We start from the raw sequence: 10,605 nt of genomic DNA, 5'->3' as shown, positions 1-10,605 counted from the left end.
CTTGGTTATTTTGTACATACTTGTTATATCATGCTATATGTGTGGTTCTGTCACTTGAGATACATTATGGACAAATCCTAACTCGGATTAAGTACACATAAGAATTAGGTGGAGGGTATAGTCATGTATGGCATACAAGGAGTTCAGTCCTTAAAAAGCTGGCATGAGAATCCTTCCGCCCAGTGGAGGTTCCTTGTTGGTAATATATGTTTAGCATGTTTCGTAGCGAAGACATTATTGCTTTCATTGAACTGTAGAAGCTGAGTTGGCCATAGAACCCCAACCCATCCTGGCCTTATTAGGTTGTGGCACAGAAACTATTCAGGTGAAGACTTGGATTAGTTGTCATGCGGAGAGCCACACTCAGACGAGTTTTTCTTGAGAATATTATTGGCTCACAAGTTCAGTTGTGTAAGCCGGTAATATCCGAAAGAAGAATGTGGACTCTGACGTATCAGTAGAACATGTTATGCAGGTGATTAACCCTTAGTACTATCCCATGTTTGGTTCTTTAACCTCATGCTCGTGACGTTAAACTTTGGAACCTACCTTATGTGCGCCATGTTTGTGTTACCATTTCTGTATATGTGGCATTCATGCATTCATACATTCATAAAAATCTTTTCCTTTGATTTCCAATGAACTCAGAGGTCTTTTTTTGTAAACATCGTAAGTTTCATCAAACTCAATGGATCTTGGGTGTTGATGGGGTGAAAACTCTAATCCACCAAAATGGATGATTGATTTTGATGATAACTTGATCAATGCTTTAATCCAATGCTTGAATGTTTGCAAATTAATATCTTAAGTTCTTTGAAACTCAAATAATATAAACAACAATTGCATCATTTGCATACATACATCCAGGTTACCCATGAAACTTATCCTTGTCTGTCTCCATCCTCAGAATTGTCTGTCTACCGTCAAGCTGATTCCCTCACACAAGTACGGAACTAGAGCCAACGTCAGATTAAGAATGGAGTATCAAGAGCAACATAACGTAGAGGTCAGAATGGAAATAGAGGATTTGAAGTCAAGTATGACCAAGCTCACTGAAATGCTGCAAGTTTTGATCGCTAGAGGGGAACCGCCTCAGAAGACTGTCATTGTTGAAGTCCCAAGTGCTGATGTTGACCCTCAACCCACTCAACAACCACCTTCAACATGGCCTGAGTTTGGTTTTCCACCTGATTTCACTCCTTCCTTTGAGAAGACTCCTGGTATTGGTCAATCATCACGACCTGTAATTGGTCAAACTTCAAACCCAGTTATTCGTGCTCCTATCATGACTGAATCTCAGCCCATTGTGCATACTGTTGCTCAACATGCTTATGAGAATCCTTTATTTGAATACCAAGCTGCCAATTCCCAGAATGGAAGCCAAGGGGATGCTGGAGATATTGAAGATGTCAAAGAACAGTATCAGACTTTGGAAAAGCGATTGAGAGCCATGGAAGGCAATAATTACTTTGGGGTTGCTGCTAAGAATATGTGTTTGGTTTCTGATGTCGTCATGCCTGCAAAATTTAAGACTCCTGAATTTGAGAAATACAAAGGAAACACCTGTCCAAAAAGCCATTTGATCATGTACTATCGCAAAATGGCTGCTTACACTCAAAATGACAAACTGCTCATCCATTGTTTTCAAGATAGTTTGAGCGGAGTTTCACTGAAATGGTATATGGGACTCGAGAGGAGTCGTATTCATTGTTTTCAAGACCTAACTGATGCTTTCATGAAGCAATATAAGTATAATTTGGACATGGCACCTAATCGCCGACAACTACAAAGTATGTCCCAGAAAGAGAAAGAGTCTTTCAAGGAATACGCTCAACGCTGGAGAGAGCTTGCTTCTCAAGTAGAGCCACCTTTAATTGAAAAGGAACTAACAAGCATGTTTATGGATACTCTCTCACCTTTCTTCTGGGAGAAGATGATCGGTAGTGTATCTTCCAACTTCACAGACTTGGTAACCATTGGTCAGAGACTTGAACAAGGAATCAAGAATGGGAAAGTTACTCATGTTGTTGAATCCTCTAGTGGGGCGAGGAAGCCTTATGGAAACTTCCAGAAGAAAAATGAGACGAATGCTGTGTCGGAAGACAGAAGATCTCGTCATAGACCTCATAATGGTGATCAACCTTATGTGGCTGCTGTTGCTCCTATGCGAGTTCAAGCTCCTCAACCTGAGGTTGCTAACCAAAATCAGATTCGTAATAGGGTTGACTTTGACCCCATCCCTATGACTTATACTGATTTGTATCCTGCATTGGTTCATAAAGGGTTCATCACAACAAGAACTATGCCTCCTCCTCGAAACCCTCTCCCTGATGGTTTCAGATCTGTTCTTCATTGTCCTTTCCATCAAGGGGCAGCGGGCCATGATTTAGAAAGATGTTTCCCTTTGAAGGCCAGAGTTCAAGAGTTGGTTAGATCAAAGATGCTATCTTTTAAGAATGTTGGTCCCAATGTTGTCACTTATCCTTTGCCGAACCAGAGTGGCTGAAGACAAGTCAAAGGCAATTATCTTCCTAAAGCCAAGTGTTTCAGACGGGATAGCTCATCCCTGTTGCTGATTAGTCACTAGGCCTTGTTTCTTTACTGTTTGCATTTCCTTAATTGTGTTGTTTACTTTTAGACTTTGTTTGTTTATGAATGGTGATTTTAATGAAATGAGCATCGTATGTTTGAATTCATTTTCATCTACTATGTCTATGTTTATGCTTCTTTTACAAAAAAAAAATTATATTTTGCTTTCTCTATCAAACTTGTGTTTTATGCAAAGATTGGAGGGAGGATGATGACAGCGAAATACCCAGGTTGTTGAACTGTATGCTTTCAAATAAAACTTTGCTGACGATGTACAGGCATTGTTTCAATTCCCAAACACTGGAGAAATAAGGAAGTTAATCCCTCGTCAACCCCTTTGAGCCTAGAAGTTGGTGTTTCTTTCTGTACGAAATAACCCACATTTTAACCCGGGGCAGGGTAGTTCCCAGTTAATTTGGTTGTGCATTATATTTTAAGAGAATCATTCAATACACCTTTCAACAAGTGTTTTAATCACAAGCTTTCCTCCGCATACATCAAAGAAATATTGGAGACACCAAGCAAAAGTCAATGATGGTTCATTATAATCATTAAGCAAGGTAGTCACTATCATTCAAAAAAAAAGTATCAAAAAAGAAAATCAAAGAAAAGCCTGCTAAGTCAAAATCAAAAAATAACTTAAAAAAAAAATTAAGGCATCCCGCTGACAGTAAGTTAAAAAACAAACAGTTCAGGCAAAAGTTAGGGATATCAAAAGAAGGAAAAAATGAGAGATAAGTCAATAAATTCTTAAACCACAAAATGTTGTGACTATCAAAAGGAAGAAGTGACTGCCATCACTAAGTTTTCTTGGCTTGTGAACTATCATCATCACAACAGGTAAAATTCCGGAAGTCTCTTGGAACCTAAATGCATATTTTGAATTAACTGAGTTTAGGACTGAAGATCATCACGGAGATGGGGTGGGTTACAAAAAATTTGAGCCTTATAACTTATGTATTTTTTAAACCGTGAACCTGACCACGTTACAACCTTCAAAAGCCCTAATTGAAGCAAGGTTTATTTTGAAAGCATACTACAACAAGGTTGCGTAAGCTGACTCCCAAGAGATTTACCAATCATTTATGTTTACACCATATCTTTGCTTTATCTTTCACGTTGATTGTCTTAACCTTTATGTTTTGACCAGTGATTCCATTTTCTTTACAAAGTGACTTTGATTTCAAAAATATGTTTTGAGCATTGCATTAAAATTACCATTCTTGAATGAACATTTTATTTGCAAGTAAGCACTCATCTTCTAGGAAGTTCAAACAGTCGAGAAACTTGGTCAGTGATCCTATCAGGGGCACGTTGCTTCAAGATCCTGTTGTTCATATGTTTAATCAAGATTTGTTGATCAGAATATCCTCTTCAAGATGTATACTATGGCAAGTCTTCCCAACATTCATTTCAAGAGTTGAGCCCGTGATCAGTTCATCCCCAACATAGTTCAACTGAAGCCATGATCAGTTAACTTGCAACAATTATTCATTCAGGGGCAATCTTCTTCAGCAATCCCCAAGCACAATTTATCAGTCCTTCTCAAAGGATCATTTGTTTAATACAGTTATCAGTGTGGCAAGAAGTTTGTTCAAGCATCTTCCTCCCAAGCAAAGTTTTTAGAGTTCCCGTGTTGAGGAATCGAAGCTCCAATCTTGCCTCACAAAAGAGTCAATCTCAGTTGTCATAAATAACTACATTTCATTGAGCATTCATCATGCATAGAAAAATTCAACATCATGCATAGAAACAAACTCATGCTCATTTACATTTTTCCAAGTCCTGTTGTTATCAACATCTTACCTTGAGATCAAAGTCCAACTTACTTGGCATTGACCTTTAATAGTATTCAATCACGCTTTACTCGTGATTGATCTTTATTTATATTCAATCATGTTTTACTCTTGATGTTGTTTGATCGTGCTTTACTCTCGGTGGGTGTCTCAATCATGTTTTACTCTTGATGACCTTTGATATTGTCCAATCATGTTTTACTCTTGATTGTCTTTGATACTATTCAATCATGTTTTAGTCTTGATTGCCTATGATGTTATCCAATCATGGTTTACTCTTGATTGCTTTTGATACTATTCAATCATGTTTTAGTCTTGATTGCCTATGATGATGTTCAATCATGTTTACTCTTGAATGCCTTTGTCAATTTATACTCCTTTCCAAATTCATTCATGTTTTACTCTTGAATTATTTCTAATGTGGGTTCCAGAGATTTTTTTTTTCTGAACGTCTCTGTTGATTTCCTGTCCAAAGTTCCTTTCACGTTTTATTCCTGAAAGCTTCTGTCGACTGTTTCTTTCTTTTGTGAAGTCCGATTATATTCCTCGATGACGCATACCTTTTCCCCAACGGAGTCTGTTTATTTCTCCCCTGTGGTGTCCTGTTTCCATCTCGTGGAAATCATATGCATTCATAATCATAAGCATTACATAGCATCTCAGGTTCAAAAATTGTGTTTTTATATATATTTAAGTCTCTCCAATCACGTCGAAACGAAGATTTCCAATCTTCACACCTCCGGATAGAAGAAACTTAAATAGGGGCATCTGTTGCACCCTAATTTTTGACCTCTGAGATCCCATCATTTTCTAAGTGTTATGATCATTATTGTTATACCCCAAAATTCGTCCGCGTTCTTTTTTTTCAAAAAGAAGTCTACAGACTTCTGTCTAAAAATTTGGAGTTTTATACAATCTTGGATTTTTATTTCATAAATATCCTGATTTAATGAATACTCAATTTTTATAATTTTTTATACAGTATTTTGGTTCGCTGTTAAATGTATTCTTACATAAACGCCAAATACTGTTTATCACTTCATACACTGTTTATTTAAGATTTATTTTCAGATAAATAATGCTAACGCAGTTGGTACATAATTAAAATTTGCAGGCGCGGAGTCCGGGTTTCAGATTGTACTGGTAACAATTAAATTATTATTGGTTTTATTTCCCACTAATTTTTATTTTTATACTATATTATTCTTTCAAAATCTCTTTCTTTCTTTTCAAATATCTTCCTTTCTTTTCAAATCTCTTTCTTTCAAATCAAATCCTAGCTTTATTCTACACCCCTTTTCTTTTCAAAACCTACCATACTTTTTTTTCAAATCCTACTACTATTCAAAACGATAACACTCCATTCCCAACGTCTCTATCTCTCTCTTTTCACTCTATAAATACTCCTCATTTTTTCCATAAATTCTCACATCAAATTTCACTCATCTCCCAAATTTTTATCACACTATCTCATAATTATTTTCTCTTCTTCCCCGGCAAAAATGGCAAAGTGGATGGATACACTTTTTCTTATAGTCGTCACTATTTTTATGGTGATCATGTCCTTCTTCTGTCTGCATAGTCCTGAAAAATGCGGACCTGCGATGGTTACACTTCCGATCATCTATTTTCTGTTGTTCATAGCATGAATTATTAATTATCATATGTAAAGTTTGTCGTATTTTCTGTTTTTTTAGAATATACCGTTCTTTATGTTTACCGTACTGTTCGCTACGTTTTGTTTAGGTAATATTTGTACTGTCAGTATTAAGTATTACACTATCTATTATACCGTCGTTTAACTAGTAAGATAATATTATGTGTGTTTATTGCTAGTTAAATATTTATTTTTCTATGCATTAAATCCCTTTCAATCTTATTATTGACGGTAATTTTGTTCGCGTACAGTGTATTTTAGTTATTTATTATATTTGTGTTTTTCTAACAAATCATGTAAATAATTTCTCACCATTAACACAACAAAAAAACAAAAAGAAAAAATTGACTTTAACTGTTAAGTTTTCACTTTAACTGTTACGTTAATACCCGGACAGCTAGTTACTAGTCAAACCCGCTATCAGCGCAATTCTCCGTGTTTGTACCATCAGTCAAATCAATTTTTCGCACTTCAAATTTCCAAGATTTTGTTCTAGAAGTCTTCTGATAATCACGTGATCAACAGAGACTCAACACTTCACAAAAATCAGGTACGCCTAACTGTCTCCTACATAAACAGTCCCTAACTAGGTTTTTTGTTTTTTTCTTCAGGAGAACGAGTTTTTGAGACCTCAAATGGATTTCATGGATCTCCATATGTCTCAAAGTACCACCAGACAAATTTTCAAACTTCGATTCGCTCGGACGCACAGTCAACAGCTCAAACAGTCAGCAGACGACCAGTTTGACCAAAAAGTCAACAGACAGTCAAAAATGCAATTTTTTGTCAACATTCATATTTTGTCAAAATATTCATCATGTGATCAATGGTTGATCATAATTCATCAAGAAAAGTTCATAAATCGACAAAACTCAAAATTGCAAAATTAGAGTTTTTTTACCTAAAAGTCAACTGAACTTTGACCGACCATAACTCTCTCATAATTTATCAGAAATATTCCAACCAAAGCTCATTCTCAAGGAAATTCAATTCTCTACAACTTTGATGTTGGGACCAAGGTCAAGAAATGCTTCCGCCTAAGAGATATAAGCCAAAACATTACAGGTCATTTTCAAAGTCAACAAAAAGCAGTTTTTTGTCAAAGCCCATGTCATCAAGTTAACTTCTCCAAATGCAAAAACACTTCCAAAGTGGCATGTAGAGGACATCTTGGGCTTTCCAAAAATTACAAGAACACTTTCATAGGATCAAAATTGAGGGATATATGCCTTGATGAAGTTGACCTTTTTTGGGAAAATGCATAAAACAAGTAATGACCAAAACTTGATTCTTTTTCAAAAAGGCCAATTCTTTTGTGATTCAATCTTGATTCCCATATGTCTAAAGGGCATCCACGACCTATCCATGATTCATGACACTTTTATTTCATTTTAATTAAATTTTATTCATTTAAAGTTTAATTAAAGTGAGATAATTCAAAGATATTATCCAAGATGCTCATGTGGTGCAAGCAATGACCATTCAAGATGCTTAAATATATTATTGCAAGATTGAAGAGAATAATACTTGAGTGTTTTAACCATGGTTAAGAAATGCACTCATTGAAAATATTCCATTATCATATTTTTTCCACAAAATCAATCATGAGAATTCCAACTTGCAAGGCTTCCATATCAAATCATTTGCCTATAAATAGAACTTCATTTTCTTCATGCAAGAAGAGGAAAAAAAGGGGGAGGAACACAAAGAACAACAACAAACACCAAAGCCATAGCATAAGTTTTATATTTTCCAAAAGTTTCAATAAACTTGTAAAAATCAAGGCTCATTCAAATAGCCACCTTCAATCAATTTCAATCACTCTATTCCACTCTTGGGACATCATAGAGTAAGTACAATGTAATTTTTAATATGTAGTAGTGTTAGGAGTTCATGAATTAAAAACTCCATATTTATGCATATTTTCAATTTCTCAAAAAAAATGTTTTAATTTTAGATTTAAGTTGATAAAATGTTATTTATTTTTTAACATAAAAATATTTTATTTCTTTTCATAATTAATTTATTTTGCTTAATTAATTAGTAATTATGTAAATATTGCTTTTTTTAATTATTTTCAACCAATCAATAAACTCCAAAAATATATTCCTTTTAGATTTAGGTTTATATTTTTTATAATCTAATTTTTGACATATAAAATAATATTTTTCTTGTTAAAGTTTAATTATTTGTATAATTATTTGTTTAATTAGCTTGTTAATTAACTTAAAATCAATTCCAAAAAAATCACAAAAAGAATGAATTAAGTTTAATTTGTTTTATATTTATTTTTGTATATTATTTGATATTATTTCTTATCTTTTTCCTTTGTCCCGAATCAGAATAAAAGATCAAATATGGCAGAGATTGTATGCAGTTGATTTAAGACTTTTGGAAATTTATCGTGTAGTCGCTATGATTCTATCAAGCTTCTGATAAATTTTCATTAACTTTAAATCCGAGATCATCATTCACTCACCATCGATCTTCACTAACATCGTGGATATACTTGACTAGCTTCAAGATGATTCGCGTGCTAACATAGTAACAATTAACTTTAAATTCCGCATTTTATTATATTGTTCTTTATATTTCTTGCTTTATACTTTATTTTATCATTCATCATATTTATGTTTATGCTATTTTTTCTTTGTCCATTTGGACATATTATTTATATTTCTGCTATTTTTTTCTCTGTCCATTTGGACATATTATTTATATTTCTTCTATTTTTTCTTTGTCCATTTGGACATATTATTTATATTTCTTCTATTTTTTCTTTGTCCATTTGGACGTATTATTTATGTTTCTGTTATTTTCTCTTTGTCCACTTGGACGCATTATTTATGTTTCTGTTATTTTCTCTTTGTCCACTTGGACGCATTATTTATGTTTCTGTTATTTTCTCTTTGTCCACTTGGACGCATTATTTATGTTTCTGCTATTTTCTCCTTGCCCACTTGGACGCATTATTTATGTTTCTGTTATTTTCTCTTTGTCCATTTGGACATATTATTTATGTTTCCGCTATTTTTTCTTTGTCCATTTGGGCATATTATTTATGTTTCCGCTATTTTCTCTTTGTCCATTTGGACATATTATTTATGCTTCCGCTATTTTTTCTTTGTCCATTTGGACGCATTGTTTATGTTTCCGTCATCTTCCTTTTGTCCACTTGGACCATATTTTTACCTTTAAGCTAAAACATTAATAATCAAGATAAAACTTAAAAAAAAAAAAAAACACTTTGCACATTTGCACCTCTATGGTTTTCCCTCTTATTACTTTTTTTTAATCATACCATCATTTAAGAAAAGTATTAAATGCATAGAAAAGATCTTATAAATTGAGAGTAGATAACTCCTAATTGCTTGCTCAAATACTTTCATTTTCAAACAACGTATTTTCAAAACTTCTCATCTATTTTCAAAACTTTCATCTGGTATTTGAAGGGCATTATTTCTGGTGAAACTCTTCAGAGACCTATGTGACTTATTGTCCATCTTCACTTCTTCTATTTTCAAATCAATAAAGCATTTAAAAAGTGAGCTAAGCAATTAAGAGCCCATTGATAACCATGGATACAAAGGGTGCTTAAAACCTTCCCTTTGTATAACCAACCCCCCGAACCCAAAATTTGTCAAAAGGTCTTTTTTCTGTTCTTTTATGCCTTTCCTAAATATTGGACAAAATAAAAGTCGGTGGCGACTCATGCAAAAAATAAAAAAAAATAATAAAAGAAAAAAAGAGCAAGGAGTCTGTAACACGCTGGATTTCCGCTTACCCCGCGGGGCTTCCAGCCTACCAAGCATGTCACCAGCTTAATCAATAATCCCCCTAGGTCCGCTTACCGGCTGCCCAGGAAATATTGTTTTTGCCTCCCGCAGGAATCGAACCATGTACCTAGGGGTTAAGTACATATTCAGTTCGCCTCAAAAAACCGAGTGACAATTTGGACGCTATGTTTATGTTTCCGCTATTTTATTTTTGTCCACTTGGACCATACTTTACTCTTATGCTAAAACACTAATAATCAACAAAAATCTAAAAAACGTTTAAAGGCTCTCTTTCGGACTATTGGTTACTATCCCGAGCATTATGGAGATTTGGACTTATGGACTTAGTACCTCTGGACCCTTATTCCGTTATTACTCTGCTGTTATTCTGTCTGTCTGGCATTGGATTGTTGTCTGTTTGTACATGCAGGTATTTCCTTGAAAGTCCTTGATGGCTAATTCCAAGGCATTGATATAAGGATTTTACCCGAAAACAGCCGTTACTCTGCCTGATTTCCGTCAGAATTTTAATGTGCTTAATGCAAAGTGGTGCTAAAGATAATAAGTTCATCTGGATCCCCAAGCGATAGTGTTGGTTTAGTATTGATATTCCAAAGGATGGGAACTCTACCTTGACTCATAATGTCAAGTGTTGGCTTCTTATTTCGGTTAGACCGTTCTTTTCCTTAGCTTTTATTTTACGCACTAGGTTAGCCTCTTCATCTCCTCCCACTTCTTAGATTTTCAAAATCTTCTCTCTTTTTACAAAACCTTCTTATGTTTGCAA

The sequence above is a fragment of the Vicia villosa genome, linkage group LG4 (genome assembly GCF_029867415.1).
Source record: "Vicia villosa cultivar HV-30 ecotype Madison, WI linkage group LG4, Vvil1.0, whole genome shotgun sequence".
Lineage (NCBI taxonomy): Eukaryota > Viridiplantae > Streptophyta > Magnoliopsida > Fabales > Fabaceae > Vicia > Vicia villosa.
The sequence above is the reverse complement of the archived record's forward strand: the minus strand, read 5'-3'. Positions refer to the sequence as shown.